Source organism: Euleptes europaea, chromosome 9 (assembly GCF_029931775.1).
Source record: "Euleptes europaea isolate rEulEur1 chromosome 9, rEulEur1.hap1, whole genome shotgun sequence".
Classification (NCBI taxonomy): Eukaryota; Metazoa; Chordata; class Lepidosauria; order Squamata; family Sphaerodactylidae; genus Euleptes; species Euleptes europaea.
In genome coordinates, this window is record NC_079320.1 from 5,316,939 (window position 1) to 5,334,203 (window position 17,265).

Sequence of the window (17,265 nt, forward strand, 5' to 3'; positions counted from 1 at the left end):
AGGAGCTGGGTATGTTTAGCCTGAAGAGAAGACTGAGAGGTGATGGGATAACCATCTTCAAATACTTGAAGAGCTGTCATAGAGAGGATGGTGCCGAGTTGTTTTCTGTTGCCCCAGAAGGTCGGACCAGAACCAACGGGTTGAAATTAAATCAAAAGAGTTTCCGGTGAAACATTTGGAAGAACTTTCTGAAAGCTAGAGCGGTTCCTCAGTGGAACAGGCTTCCTCGGGAGGTGGTGGGCTCTCCTTCCCTGGAGGTTTTTAAGCAGAGGCTAGATGGGTCTTGGGTAGAGGTCTTTCACATCACCTATTTACCTAGTCCCTTTAACTGGAGATGCTGGGGATTGAACCTGGGACCTTCTGCATGCCAAGCAGATGTTCTACCATTGAGCCACAGCCCTTCCCCTAAAACACATGAAGCTGCCTTATACTGAACCAGACCCTTGGTTCGGTATAAGGCAGTATTGGGCGCTCCATTTTGATTTTGCTGTGCGAACGGAACCTGCGATATATTGCTTTTGCCCCGTTTTCTGTTTCATCACACCGAATTCCTTGCACTTCGAGTTAATCCTCGAAGCCAGTCGTGAAAAGCGGAGAGCGTACTGTTTGAAAAAAAGTATAAAAGAACTATGCAAAGTCACCTTTCCCCCCACCTTCATCCAATGTGCCAGGAATGCCATCTACTGGAGCTACTGGAGGAAGCATTTGTTTTTCCACAATCCTTTCTGAAATTTTAGCCCTTTCTGATGGTTGACATTGATAGGATTTTTATAATATCAAGAGCAAAACTTCAAGGGACCTTTGCGCCTTGGAAGCATACATCCTGGAAATCTTGTCGGTCTTTAAGGTACCACTAGATTCGAATCTTGCTCTTCCACCAACAGACAGCCCATTCCTGAAGTGAGGGGCTGAGCTGGTGGCTGGAGGCAACACCAGGCTGCCTCCAAAGGAGGATTCAGGGGCGCCCTATGGCAGAAAGCTGCCCTTACTTGCAAGTCCTGAGGAACTAAAATGTGGCGTAAGGGTAAGTAAGGGCAACGGGGTGTTCCCGGCCTGAAAGGGGGTTATGAGGCTGCCTAAAGGCAGCTCTGCCCCAGGATCACCCCCCTGGGACAACAGTGCACAGATGTGTGGCATTAGGACGCTGGCGGGAAGCCGAGCCAGGCCTGGGGCCGGGTGCCAGCGCAAGCAGTGCGGATGCTGGCGCGAGCCCTTGCGCACCTTCAAACGACTTTTGTCCGCTCAGCTCAGGAATGGGCTGATAGTTACCCACTTGACATTATTATTTCAAATCTCTTTTAAATAATTGGTTCATTTTAAGAATTTTTTTTAATTATTGCATGAACTTAATTAGGCAACAATTTGAGAAATCTGTTCATTAATTAATTAATTCAGTTTAGGGTTGCTAACCTCCAGGTAATAGTTGGAGATCTCTGCTATTACAACTGATCTCCAGCAGATAGAGACCAGTTCCCCTGGAGAAAATAGCCACTTTGGCAATTGGTGTAGTGATTAAGAGCGGTGGTTTGGAGCGGTGGATTCTGATCTGGAGAAACAGGTTTGATTCCCCCATTCCTCCACATTAGCAGCAGAAGCTAATCTGATGAACTGGGTTGGTTTCCCCACTCCTACACATGAAGCCAGCTGGGTGACCTTGGGCTAGTCACAGTTCTCTCAGCCCCACCTACCTCACAGGGTGCCTGTTGTGGGGAGGGGAAGGGAAGGAGATTGTAAGCTGGTTTGAGTCTCCCTTAAGTGGTAGAGAAAGTCAGCATTTAAAAACCAACTCTTCTCCTCCTCCTCCTCCTCTATGGCATTGAAGTCCCTCCCCTCCCCAAACCCCACCCTTCTCAGGCTCGCCCCAAAAACTTCCTGCCAGTGGTGAAGAGGAACCTGGCAACCCTAATTCAGACTGTCTGCATGGCATTTTTTATTTTATGCATAGTAACAAAGAGCTTGATCAGTGTTTTATATTATAGTGAGGGACACAAAATTGTTTTAGAAATTACTATGTCACTAGCCCTGACCTGGATGGCCTCAGGCTAGCTCAATCTCAGCAGATCTTGGAAGCTAAGCAGGGTTAGACCTCATTAGTACTTGGATGGGAGACCACCAAGGAAGTCCAGGGATGCTATGCAGGGACAGGCAATGACAAACCACTTCTGAATATCTCTTGCCTAGAAAACTCCATGAGAAAGCCGTAAGTTATATCAAATTTGAGAAAAGCTATGACAGAAGTGTTGCATATAAATAAGTATAACCCTGGACAACAGCAAAACAAAAAAAAAGCATTTTCAAATTCGAGATAAAACAGATCTCTGAAAACAAAAAGAGCAAAATGTGGGGAGAGCGAGGCGACCTCTGAGGGTTGGAAATGGCATGCATAACCAACACAAAGACCCAAAGTCATTGGAGGGGTGACAGTGAGTGAAACAGCCATGCATAAAAGACCACAGCTGACTTATGGCGACCTCATGGGGTTTTCAAGGCAAGAGACATACAGAGGTGGTTTGCCCTTGCCTGCCTCTGCGTAACAACCCAGGACTTCGCTGGTGGTCCCTCATCCAGGTACTAACCAATGTTCCAGAGTGCAAAGTACAAATTTGATGCATGCGTTCTCTTTTCTGCTCTACCGCAGGTACAAAGTTGATACGCCCCATCAACTGGTACACACAGTGAGAACGGTGCCCACCTGTCCCTATAAGATATGGCCTAACAACATTAAGCAAATGCCTTTGGGGAATACAAGATGGTTCGAGTTACCAGAGCAGAGAATTTCCTTGAAAGCACAAAACGTAATATTGAACAGATTTTTTTTATTGGTTCTTGTAGGTTATCCCGGCTGTGTGACCGGGGTCTTGGTATTTTCTTTCCTGATGTTTCGCCCGCAGCTGTGGCAGGCATCTGAATGCCTGCCACAGCTGTGGGCGAAACGTCAGGAAAGAAGAAAGAAAATACCAAGACCACGGTCACACAGCCCGGATAACCTACAAGAACCAATGAACTCTGACCGTGAAAGCCTTCGACAAGATTTTTTTAAATCTTCAGTTTGAGAGAAGATAAAAAATGCCAGCGTGGTGTGGTGGTTAGGAGCAGTAGACTCTAATCTGGAGAACCGGGTTTGATTCCCCACCTCTCCACATGAGCGGCGGATTCTAATCTGGTGAACCTGGTTGGTTTCCCCACTCCTACACATGACCCTACTTGAACATGGTTATCATATCACCTCTCAGTCTTCTCCTCTTCAGGCTAAATATACCCAGCTCCTTCAACCCAGCTCCTTCAGCTCCTTCAAACATACCCAGCTCCTTCAACCCAGCTCCTTCAAACATACCCAGCTCCTTCAACCAGATATATTCATATAGTTTTTAATCACTATTAGAATGTTTGCTGACTACCTAGGCTGTAATGTATCGATACAAAAGGGGATAGTGGATCTGATATGAATATTAGTTCTTAATGGTATTAATGTTTTAAGTCAATATAATTATAAGCAAGATAAATAATCTAGATTAAAGGTAATTTAGAGGTTAAATGTTTATGTATTCACTCAAGTAAAGAAAATAATATGTGTCTACATTAGACGAATAGAGCCAACTATTATAGAATATACTGGGACCCCTCCGTTAGTTAATTGAGGAGGATCTTGTTATGGATATTGAGTTGGAGGTGTGTGTGATGTGTATGAATTGTTTGTGTTTTATAAAATTAATACAATCTTATTTAAAAACGACAACAGCAACAACATCTGTACTTTGGCAGCAAAACCGAGGCAAGAAGCCTATCTGAAAGCATAGTGGTCATAGAACAGATTATGTGGTGATGCCACTCATCGTCCAAAGAGCTTCCTGCGCAATGCGCGCAATCAGTGCCATTGTAGTGACCACTGCTCGCATTCACCTAACAACATCTGCCACTGAGGTGACTGAGGGCTGTGGATCGTTTTAACCATTTTAACTATTCCTTCTCTTTGCAGAGCAGCGACGTAAGATTTGGTTTTGATCTTGAATGAAAACTGGGATCCGAAGGTGGTGCAAGAATTGGAACAGCTTTGCTGTCTTATCACATGAGCGGCGGAGGCTAATCTGGTGAACCGGGTTGGTTTCCCCGCTCCTACACATGAAGCCAACTGGGTGACCTTGGGCTAGTCACAGATCTCTTAGAGCTCTCTCAGCCCCCACCTACCTCACAGGGCGTCTGTTGTGGGGAGGGGAAGGGAAGGTTGTTGTAAGCCAGTTTGATTCTCCCTTAAGTGGTAGAGAAAGTCAGCATATAAAAATCAACTATTCCTCTTCTTCTTCATCAAGGCTTTTTAAAAGTCACAAAATGTGGCATTAATCTCAGCAAATGTTGATAAAGCCCTTTCCTTCCTTTCCAAGTGCTATGTTGTTGCGTGTCTTTGCGTTGCCTTGCATTGGGTGTGTACTGACCTGTTAACTTTCCCTCTCTCCTAGAACCCATTTGGCTTGTTTGCTTAACACTTCCCATCACATATTACCATTTATGGGCACGATACAGGCTGACTTTGCCTGGCATTCGTATTGCTGTCAAGGTCAGGAAGGTTATCCTCTGCCTTGTCTCCTCTCATTGATACGGGAATTGTTTGCCAAGCCAGTCCTAAAGAGTAATACATCAAGTGAGCAATTGTGGCGGCTGGGGGGGGGGGGGGGGCGGGGGACCAGAGGCTTTGAGGCAACTGTCTTTGGGACTGAAGAATGTCCAATCCCCCCACCCACTCTGGCCTCTCTTATAGGTCCTTTAAACCCCAACTGCCCACAATCAAATAAAAAGGGGGACACAAGCTTTGAATGTGTCACTGGCAACCAAGATCAAGTTAATTCATGCCCTATTACTATGCACGGGTGCGAAAGCTGGACAATGAAGAAAGCTGATAGGAAGAAAGTAGCTTCCTTTGAAATGTGGTGTTGGAGGAGAGTGTTACGGATACCCTGGACTGCCAAAAAAATCAAATCAGTGGGTTATAGATCAACCCTCAACTGACCCTAGAAGTTAAAATGACTAAACTGAGGCTGTCGTACTTTGGTCACATTATGAGAAGACAAGAGTCACTGGAAAAGACCATCATGCTAGGAGAAGTTGAGGGCAGCAGGAAAAGAGGAAGACCCAACAAGAGATGGATGGACTCTATAAAGAAAGCCACAGCCCTCAATTTGCAAGACCTGAGCAAGGCTGTTAAAGATAGGAATGTTTTGGAGGACTTTCATTCATAGGGTCGCCATGAGTCGGAAGCGACTTGACGGCACTTAACACACACACACAAGCTTTGAATAATACCTGTAAAGGATTGGTAGCGTATAAGATATATGCTCCCTAAAGGTAGGGTTGCCAGCTCCAGGATAGGAAATACCTGGAGATTTTAGGGGTGGAGCCTGAGGAGGGCAGGGTTTGGGGAAAGACTTCAATACCATAGAGTCCAATTGCCAAAGCAGCCATTTTCTCCAGGGGAACTGATCTCTGTCGCCTGGATATCAGTTGTAATAGCAGGAGATCTCCAGCCACCACCTGAAGCCCAGGAACACTTTCTTTCCATCCAGGGAATAGCTTTAAGTCTTCCAGGATATTCGGCTGTTGGGAGTGAATTGCATCTTACCACTAAAATTAAACGTCTCTATTTAGGGTTTTGTACAATGATTAAATAGTTGGCAACCATAAAACAAGTAGCAGGAACTTACCCAGAGACCCCTCTTTTGGCACCAACATCAGCAGAACCTGTTAAGCTAATAGATGTGCCCCTTAGCAACAATCAACCTGCCTTAATATAAAGATTGTGTTTCTCCTTATCATCAAATAACATCTGGACTCTCTGCAGAAGGGCTTTTTTCACTGTTATTTAGATCATGATATCTAAATAACACAGAGTACAGTAGGCCCTCATCCGCACAGAGCTTTCTAATTTGACCTCAGTGCCCACATATAAAAATGAATCTATCTGAGTGGATTCTAAAGAGATGGATAAAATAGAGAAACTAAACTGGCAATCAGAGACCCAGGCACTATTTAAAGTGTATATCATGGAATATGACTGGATGGTCAAATAAAATCCAGGACCCTTCATTCTTACAGTTTATAAGATATTATGATACAATTTTTATCCAAGAGACCTGGTTAACATCAACATTGGCATTAAATGGGTTCCTCACTTACACAATCAATGCCACCCCACCCACAACTATTAAAGGACATTCTAGTTAGGCTTGCAGGCACCGGGATGGGAAATACCTGGAGATTTTTGGGGCAAAGCCTAGGGAGGGTGGGGTTTGGAGAGGGGAGGGACTTCAATGCCATAGACTCCAATTGCCAAAGCCGACAATCGTTTGGGGAAGTTCAAGATACAGAAAATATATGAAGAATGGAAAGAGCAAAACAGGAAAGAGGATGAAATGAGGCAGGATGGTTTGTTGAAAGGGTATGAGTGGGTGAAGAATGAAGGAATGTGAACAGCTGGGATGTTCTACGAATTATAAAATTACAAATGGGGGGTATACATGAATTTTGAAAAACTATTAACTGGTATAATATAGTATATTCAAAGGATATCGGAGTTATTCTAAAATGGATTTTTAATATAGATACTATTAACAATCTAGTGGTTAACTATTGTAGAGAGTGGTTTGTCATATGGCACAATTTAGAAGGTTTGGAACAGTGTATGTATGGTGTTTGTAGTGTGTGTTTTTGAATTTTTGTAAATATTAAATAAAAATAGTTTAAAACATTACAAATGGGGCCCCCACAAGGACTTAACATGGTGCATCTCATTTTCCCCACCTCACTATTTCCTCTTTCTCAGAAAGTCCCTAAAACCTCTCCCTTTATCCTGTTTCCTTCTGACCTCCCACCCACCTGCCAACCTACCCTTCTCTGCCTCCTTTATTCAGCTTTTCCTCCTCTCTCCCCCGGCCACCTCTTCCTAAGAAAACGGTGCGTGGTGCTGGCTGCTGGACCAGCCCCAGTACCACTGTGTAGGGTTGCCAGGTCCCTCTTCGCCACCAGCGGGAGGTTTTGGGGCAGAGCCTGAGGAGGACAGGGTTTGGGGAGGAGAGGGACTTCAGTGCCATAGAGTCCAATTGCCAATGTGGCCATTTTTCTCCAGGTGAACTGATCAGGTGAACAGACTGCTGGACTTGATGGGCCTTAGTCTGATCCAGAATGGCCTTTTTATGTTCTTATGGGGGATGCTACGCCGAGAGAGACTAACCTGCCGAGGCTTCCCAGCTAGCCTTTCGGGTGAGTGAGGATTTGAACCTGGGTCTCCAAAGTCCCAATCCTGGCCAGTTGCCCCAATACCGCACCTACTCTCTAGGGATGATTCCCCTCCCGCTCCTCGTGGCCTCGCAACCCTGCGGCAAACCCTGGTTCAAACTGATCACAAGGAACACAGTAGCCATAAACAGGAGACTTTGAGGAAGAGATCCCATCTCTGCACTACATGACCTCCAAACTTGTCATGGAAATGAAAACGATCTGCCAAAGGACAGCAAGTCATCCGTTGCTTGGAAGGAGATAAATACCAAGGCGGTCTAGTCAGGAGTCCTCACTGCAGCCGGCAGGACTGAGGGGAGCAGGACTGTCACCGTGCCCGTCTGAGTCCTCCAGGTCCTCTGAGATGCACTGTCCATTTCTTGCCATTTTGCTCCTGTCCTTTCTGATCATGTCTGTCTCTACAGATGATGAGGCTAGTAACAGATGTCCACAGTGTGAAGGCCAGGAAGAACCATGCTACATCCAGAACTGTCCACGAGGAGGAAAGAGAGCAGCCGTTGACGCAGTGGGTACAACTTGTGTGTGTGAGAGGGGGGGGCATAACCATGTAAGAGCTGTCTTGCAAGATAACGCTAAACTGCTTTCCCCCCGGCATTCTTCAACAACAGAGACCTCCAAATGCCTTAGGAATAGGGTTGTCAGCTCCGGATTGGGAAATACCTGGAGATTTTTGGGGCGGAGCCTGATGAAGGGAGGGTTTGGGAAGGGCTTCAATGCCATAGTCCAGTTGCCAAAGTGGCCATTTTCTCCAGGTGAATGGATCTCTATCGGCTCGAGATCAGTTGTAATAGTGGGAGATCTCCAGCTACTGCTTGGAGGATGGCAACCCTCCTTAGGAAATGTCCCCAAATGGCCAGAAGAAATATTTCCCTCCAATTTGTTGGCCCTAGCATTTAGTGTTCAGAGGATGAGCACAGAATGGAACAGGTGCAGAAGAGTCCGATGAGGATGATCGGGGGCCTGGCGACCCAGCCCTACGAGGAAAGGCTGAGGGACTTGGGACTGTTCAGTCTGGAGAAGCGGAGGTTGAGGGGGGACAGGATTGCTCTCTTTAAGTATTTGAAGGGCTGACACTTAGAGGAGGGCAGGGAGCCGTTCCTGTTGGCAGCAGAGGATAGGACTCGCAATAATGGGTTTAAATTATGGGCAAAGAGGCACTGGCTGGATATTAGGGGGGAAAATTCACAGAACGAGTTGTTCGACAGTAGAATCAGCTACCTAGGAAGGTGGTGCGCTCCCCCTCATTGGAAGTCTTTAAGCAGAGGCTGGACAAGCACTTGCCAAGGATGCTCTAGGCTGAACCTGCATTGAGCAGGGGGTTGGACTAGATAGCCTCTATAGCACCTTCAAACTCTATGATTGTATGATTCTAGTACTTCCCTGCATTTTCGGTTTATTTTGTTCACAAGTGTGAAGGTAAACAACAGTCCTATGTCTTCCTCGCAGCAGGACACTGTCATGTCCTGAACCAAAAGAGCCTTGTTTTATTTAAATATTGATATATTCAACGGTTCAGTCATAATAATTGCTCCCTTCCTGCACAGGGTACAAGTCTGATTTTTAGAATCCCTGCGCTCCATCAATTATGGGGTTCCATTCAACTTCCTATTCATTGATTTTCTTCCCCCTTTAGAATAGGGGGGGGGTCTGGCAATTGTGGGGCCCCCAATGGAATAAAAGTGATTTCCACCTGCTATTGTCTCTGATAAGAAAGCATGGATCTTTGGTGTTGTGCGTGGGAATGTGAAGGAGCGTATGTGTGGGTTAACTCCATTTTTATAGTCTATTTTAGTCTGAAACTGTAAAACTGATCTTAAGTTGCTCAGTGCTTGAATGTCCTGCCTCGGTTTTTAATGCTGGGCCTTAATTAACAACTCGCGTGGAATCTTATGATTTCATTAAGTTTTGCTTTGTATCCTGGGCAGGTTCCCTGGAGAGGTGGCATAGACACTTTCTAAATGAAGAAATAGAACCAGATTTGGTATTGGTTCCCATCACCACTTGACTTTCCACTGACCCTGCCCCCAAACCATAGCGTTTCCGGCCTAGAGCGATACAACATCATTTCCAGTTTTTTTCTGGAAGTGACATCCCACCACATGCGATGCAGTGGTGTTAAAAAAATCTCCCGCTACAACTTGGCAAAACGAATTACCATCCGGACGTCTTCCACTAAAGTACAAGCCCTGGCAACCCTAGAAATTCCCTTTCTAGTTGAACAGAGAGGCCAACTTCATTCATTGTGTTTCTGTTCTAGGAGGAAGCTGAGGATGCCCCACCTGGATATGCTGAGTAGCTCTCAGCTCTGCTCACCCCGTGCTGTTTCTGGGTAAGTGTCCAGAAACCACAGCTGTGAACGTCCACCCAATTAAAGCCTTAAGTAAAAATCTCCACTCGCATACCCGCTTCCTGTCAGTCATCAGTAGGGTTGCCAACCTCCAGGTACTAGCTGGAGCTCTCCTCCTATTACAACAGATCTTCAGCCGATGGAGATCAGTTCACCTGATCTCACAACCTGCTGTACCCTGTGAATAGGGTAGCCAACCTCCAGGTGGTGAGGAAATAAATAGTACTAGGCTCTTGCAATGCAAACAAACATCTATTATACAAAACTGTGCAATAAGTGAAAGTGCAAACTCTTACAAACGGAACAACACACATACACATACAATACAGCTCCAAAAGGCTGCTCAATGTTCTACAAGAATTATCACAGAAGTGTTGTAATCAGTCAAAGTTGACTTGAACTAATACATAAATTATCTCAAGAGTGAGCGCAAGACGAGAACTCGGCCCGGATGACCCTCGCGTTTTCGCTGCTGCGATAGCAGCTTCTTCAGTCATTCGTCTTGAATTTCATATGCAGTTGCTTCTGTAAAAAACCAAAACCTTAACATCTACATTTTGTCTTATATTGAATAGTTGTGTATCCTTATGCTTGAAATCATTTATACAAATATCTATACAAAATATTCTAAGGAGAAACAGCTATAAACATACCTTGACTATAGAATAAAAATTCTCAAAGATTAGCGCTGCTCTCTCTGCACCGCAATGAAGCAATGAAGGAACAAACAGCCGTAGAGGCGCTTTGAGATCTTTAAACATTTAACCTTGGCAAATTTAATATTGAATCCAACAGCTTGAAGTTTGAAAAACCAAGCTGAATTTTGGCTGAAGAAGCCACTTTATAGTGGTGAAAGCGTGATTGTTAATCCGGACAACATTTCCATGTCACAGAGTCCTTTTGGACTGAATTGAAGTTACCATATGATATTGTGGTTACCTGGATATCCCTCTAACAAGAAGAAATAAGAAACATTAGTAGAAAGAAATAACTGCAAAAAATACTTACAGTTACTCAGCCTCTCCTCTTGGATCTCTTGTTTTGTCTTACTTGTTTGTTTATGCTATTATATCACTGATGTTTTTGCACTTTTCACAGTTTATGTTGGTTGCTGTCATGTTAAGGAAATTGTGTATTTAAGTCATTTTGAACTCGTGTTATTATATCAGAGCCAAGTACTATTACCTTGCTTAAGCTAACTTTATAGTATTGGTGTATTCTTACTGGATTACCTGGAGGTTGGCAACCCTAATTGAACTCCCTCCCCTCCCCAAACCCTGCCTTCCTCAGGCTCCACCCCAAAAACCTCCCACCGGTGGCCAAGAGGGACCTGGCAACCCTAGTCATCAACAGAGGGAGCTGCCTTATATCAAACCAGAGGACTGGTCCTTGGAGCCGAGTATTTCTTTCTCTGGCCCGCGGCTGCCTCCCATATCCTCATCTCTGAAGGAAGAGTAGGGCTGTAAGCCGGGTTTTGTCTCCTGCAACGACACTCAGGACAGGACTGATTTCTGCAAGTGATGTCATCTCTCCCCGACTGTGATTGTTTCAATAATCCTATCTATTTCTCCCTTTTGCAGAGAAGCAAACAATATTTCTTCTGCATCATCCCGAATGAAAGCTGGAAACAAAAGTTTAGTCAAGCATTAAAACAGTTTTGGGGGGCTTATCAGGGCATCATGAAACTTGGTTAAAATCTGTGGATTCTGAATAAAGCTTCTTGTCATTGCAATGGTTGTCATTTTACAGTATTTTTGTGTGTGTGCTACCTTTAAGAGTGTGCTAAAAGCTTGACAACTACAGGATGGGATATATCTTTGATTACATATAAATATCTTTAATAATGGTTTCTATCTGTTTTCTATATTTTGCTGTTTATGTCAATTGTTAAACTATATGTTTAATATTTTTGGAAAAATTCTTAATGGAACCATTTAAAGGATACTCTCTGATCTAATTCCTTATTTACAGTTTTAATCAATTTTATATTAGGTACTGATCTACGGTAATAATGTTAGGTAGGATAAGAATACATTATTTAAAATAGTATTGGGATTAGTTCCGTTAGCAAAAGTTTATACAATTTATTTTTAGATAGAAGAGGGAGAGGTAGAAGTCAAATAGTAGTTAATTTAGTAATATTATTTGATTCTTTAGTATTATTATTATTATTCTTTAACATTGGATATTGTTTTATATGTTGATATTTTAAATCAAGAAAATAAAAAAATTATAAAAAAAAACTACAGGATGGGAAATTCCTGGTGATTGTGGGGTGGAGCCTGGGAGGGGGGTTTGGAGAGGGGGGACCTCAGCAGAGTACAATGCTATAAAGTCCACCCCTCCAAAGCAGCCCTTTTCTCCAGGAGAACTGATCTCTGTAGTCTGGAGACCAGTTATACTGTTGGGAGATCTTCAGGTCCCACCTGGAGATTGGCAGCTCTGCTTAAATCTAGGCCTGGTCATAAAATCGACAAATCCCCCATTACTGTCACCAGATATTCGATCTCATACTGAACGTGTAACTTTTTACTCCAAAAAGGAAAGAAAAATAGGGCTAACCCAGAAACGTGCCAGCATACAAGAAAAAGAGAAAAGATGCCAAGTGAGAGGCGACAACGTTACTGTTTTGCAAAGCCCCCTACGCGTTTCGCTGTACAAACTTCGTCAGGGGGATCTATAAAAACACAATTTTATAATAAATGCAACTAGTAAGAGAACCACACTGTTAAAAATAGATTACCAACTTTTTACTTCACTATACCTTCAGAAGAGTTCATGGCAGCGTACAGGATTGCCTTCACTCCATTTTATCATCGCAAGATCCTATGAGGTAGTTTAGGCTCGACGAGAATAAGTGGTTCAAGGCTTCCTCAGCGAGAATCATGGCAGATCAGGTCTTTGAAGCAGGTTCCTTCCTCGTCCGACCCCTAACCACTGTCTTTACTAGCAATAGTACATTATTATACTGACTCATTTCAAATGTTGTGTGAAACCATGATTTAATTTGAAAAGCAGTGTGGGCGTGATTGTCTGAATGCAGGTCACCACATTAACCAGGGTTAGTTGGGGTCCAGGAATCACGATCCGAAGTGGGCTGCTTAACCTTAAAGCAAGGTTTTGCCTCATACCTGAATGCAGACATGCCGGTTTAATCCGAGTCTGAGCCTGGCTTGTTCTCTGGTGAGTTCCTCCCAGACTAGAAGAAGAGTTGGCTTTTATATGCCGATTTTTGCTACCTTGTAAAGAGAATCAAACCGGCTTACAATCTTCAGCTTACAATGAGTACCTTCCTTTTTTACAAAAAAAAAAAAAAAAAAAAAAAGGTGTGCTGACCATGTTGGACTTACGTCGGGCGGCCTCCTACCCCTAGCTATCTCTGCCTGTGGGAGACTTCCTCCCCCTCCATCAGCTGAGCCTGCTGTATATCTGTTATGAATCAGAGAAGATGAATCGTGATTGTGGTTACAGAAGAGACAGATCACAGCACACAACAAATGCAGAGACAAAGACTTTTGTCTTAATCAAACAAAATCCTTTACTTCCCTAGATAGGGTGGGGTACACTTGGAGTAAAACAAATAATTCTTTCTTTCTACATGACTAGTTCCCTACAAACTTGTTAGTTTGCACTAACAGGTAACTACAGGTAGGGCTGTCGATTCGGTTTGTTCCGAACTGAAAAACCGCCGAATTTCCGCCGATTCGGCGGTTCGGGAGGAACCGAATTGAAAATAAGGCGGGAAACGGGGGAGCCGAATTCCCCTACTTCGGGGTGTTGGGCAAATAAATTCGGGTTCGGTGCAGCAGCATAACCGTCAGGCTCCCCCCCGCGTGCGCGCCTTCACGGGGCTTCCCTGAAGGCGTGCAGGGGGGGCCTTTAAAAAGATCTGCGCCTAACAGCTGTTAGGCGCAGATCTGTTCCCTTCCACCACCCCCCGTGCGCTTTCATGGAAGCCCCGTGAAGGCGCGGGGGCCCCGAATTTTCCCCCGAACCCCAGATCTCGCGCCGAACTTCACAGATCCTCAGCGGGGGAGTTCAGACTTCGGCACGGCCCGAATTTAAAAGGGCCGAATTTTGCCGAAGCCGAACTGTACCAATTTTTTTTTCAACAGCCCTAACTACAGGCTTAGAATCCATCTTTGCTCTTAAGAGCAGAGAGGGCTTGCATCTTGTCGGTGTAAGATCCAAAATGTGAGAGAGAAACTGCTGCCTCTTCTAAACAGAGGACAGCAATTATCCCCAATTGCAGTTACGTGACTTTTGGCATGTAACCTATGGCGATTTGCTAGCCAATAGAATACTGACATTTATCATTACATCATCTCCTTGAGACTAACTAAACTGTTGATACAAACACATTAACCCTTTAACTATCGTGACAGAAATGGAACTCGCACTGAATCCCCAACGATATCACTAGGGTGGTGGTGGAGAAATGCTGTGGGGAGGGGGAATGGGAGCCATCGGTGTTGCATCAACGCCATGGCGTCACTTCTGGCGCAACCCGGTGACACTGCAGCAGGTGTCTTAAAATTCTATGGTTAAACTCTATGGGCAAATTCTAGAGTGTCACCAGCATGCACTGATGTCACTTCTGGGTCATGCTGTGAAATGCCTGGTTGTCTTATAGTGTCCAATGATAGACAACCAGGAGGAGGTTAAGTTAAAGCAACAGTTCTTTATTTATCTAAACACAGACCTGGGGTGAAATAACCACAGATAAGATGCAAGGTTACTCACCAGAGAACAAAAGAAAGTCAGTATCATTTATGCATTCAGATGGGGCAGGCCCATAGCTGCTGACAAGCAGATTGATACACAAAAGCACCAATACACGTTAGGTGTCTACTCCACGATAATTAGCATAGCCTATAGATATTGCCCAAAGGCGTTCACTGAGAGAATGCTTGATCTCGTGAGTTAGGAAGTAGAAAACACATTCCTAAGGATGAAGGTAATTCAGAGCTTTTTCTCTACTGGTGTGAGGCCATATCAGGCCCAGAGAGCATGATTTGTTGGTTCATGGCTCACGGATGCCAACTTCCCCAAAGCTTCCATGTGTGTGCATATGAGTACATAGTATTTTATACCAGCCCTTATATCTGGGCATTACAGCTGGAAGTGACATCATCGTGTTGCTGGGGATGTCATGATATCACAGGCAAGGTGATATCCAAAGTAACTCTTCAACCTATATATTATATATAGGGTTGCCAACGTTCAGGTAATAGCTGGAGATCTCCTGCTATTACAACTGATCTCCAGCCGATAGAGATTAGTTCCCCTGGAGAAAATGGTCACTTTGGGAACTGAAGTCCCTCCCCTTCCCAAACCTTGCCCTCCTTAGGCTCTGCCCCAAAAACCTCCCGCTGGTGGCAAAGAGCGACCTGGGAACCCTAACTATATATCTTCATCTTGCCCAAATAGGGCTGCCAGTTCCGGGTTGGGAAATACCTGGAGATTTTGGGGGTAGAGCCTGAGGGGTGGGGTTTGTAGAGGGAAGGGACTTCAATGCCATACAGTCCAAGCAGCCGTTTTCTCCAGGGGAACTGATCTCTATCGGCTGGAGATCAGGTGTAATCGCGGAAGATCTCCAGCTAATACCTATAAGTTGGCAACCCTATGCCCAAATGTTCACAAAACAAAATCTGCCCAACATGATGCTTGAACAACCTCAAGAGAACTCCCTGCTCTGCTAACTGGGATTGCCTCATGTTCCCCAATGGAATCTTTTTAATGCACACTTGTCGGCTTAATAGGGACACCCTGCCATGCTTCTCACCATATGTACGTACCCTTCAGTGGAGTGTATCAGATCATGCCGAAATCAGTCATCAAAACAACCACTCATAAATGTCATCTTGTTCAAAATACAGTCACTTGATTGATTGTCAGCTGGAAGGGTGGGGCGAATATTTCTTTGCGGATTCCTCCCGGATTTTGTCGAAGGTCACAAGGCTACTGATTTCAATGCTTGGATACAAACAGGTGTAATACAAAGAACTCATTTGATTCAGAAGGTCGGACCAGAACCAACAAGTTAAAATTAAATCCAAAGAGTCTCCATCTAGACATTAGGAAGAATTTTCTAACAGTCAGAGCGGTTCCTCAGGGGAACAGGCTTCCTCAGGAGGGGGTGAGCTCTCCTTCCCGGGAGGTTTTTAAGCAGAGGCTAGATGGCCATCTGTCAGCAATGCTGATGCTGTGACGTTAGGCATTTCATGGGAGGGAGGGGATCTTGGCCATCTTCTGGGCATGGAGTTGGGGTCACTGGGGATGTGCGGGGGGAGAGGTAGTTGTGAATTTCCTGCATTGTGCAGGGGGTTGGACTAGATGACCCTGGTGGTCACTTCCAACTCTATGATTCTATGTGAATATGATCAGAAGGGACTGACAGCAAAACACCGCAGCAGGGGCCCCCAACCTTTTTGAACCTGCGGGCACATTGGGAACTCTGACACGGCACGGTGGGAGGAGCAACAAAACCCAAATAAGAGGGGGAGCCAGCCACAAAACGATTGCCCCAGCTTAACTTCAGTCACACCCTGTAGATCCTTGTGTTGTGGGGGCAACTGCTACCAAAGCAACGTTTCAGAATTCTGCACGGCCAGTCGCATCTCCAACAGTCAACCAGAAGCCTTGCTGGGCAAAAGACCTACCTGGCTCCACCCACTTCCTAAAACCACTTCGCAGGCACCAGAAAAGGAAGTATTTCTTCCCACAATGCAGAGTTAAATGTGGAACTCCCTGCCCCAGGAGGTGCTGATGGATGCCAACTTGGAAGGCTTTAGGAAGGGAGTGGACATGTTCATGGGAGGAGAGGGCTATCCATGGATGGCTACTAGTTAAAATGGATACTTGTCATGATGCATACCTATCCTCTCCAGCATGGTGTAGTGGTTAAAAGCAGTGGTTTGGAGCAGTGGAGTCTGATTTGGAAAACTGGGTTTGATTCCCCACTCCTCCACATGAGTGGCGGAGGCTAACCTGGTGAACTGGATTTGCTTCCCCGCTCCTACACATGAAGCCAGCTGGCTGACCATAGGCAAGTGACAAGACACATTCCCTCAGCCCCACCTACCTCACAGAGTGTCTGTTGTAGGGAGGGGAAGGGTGGGGAGGGGAGGGGAAGGGAAGGTGATTATAAGCCGGTTTGAGTCTCCCTTAAGTGGTAGAGAAAGTCGGCATATAACAACCAACTCTTCTTCTTCTTCCTCTTCCTCCTCTTCCTCCTCCTCCCCCCCCCCCCAGGATCAGAGTAGCATGCCTATTCTATGAAGTGCTGTGGAACACAGGCAGGATGGTGCTGCTGCAGTCATTTTGCTGGTGGGCTTCCTAGAGGCACCTGGTTGGCCACTGTGTGAACAGACGGCTGGACCTGATGGGCCTGGGTCTGAGCCAGCATGGTTTTTCTTATGTTCTTACGTGTCAGTTGGTGCACCACAATAATGCAGGAGGAATAAACATGAGACTTCAAGGAAAAGATCCTAACTCTACACATTACCTCCAAACTTGCACTAGAAATGAAAACGTTCTGCTAAAGGACAGCAAGTCATCCGTTGCTTGGAAGGAGATAAATACCAAGGCGGTCTAGTCAGGAGTCCTCACTGCAGCCGGCAGGACTGAGGGGA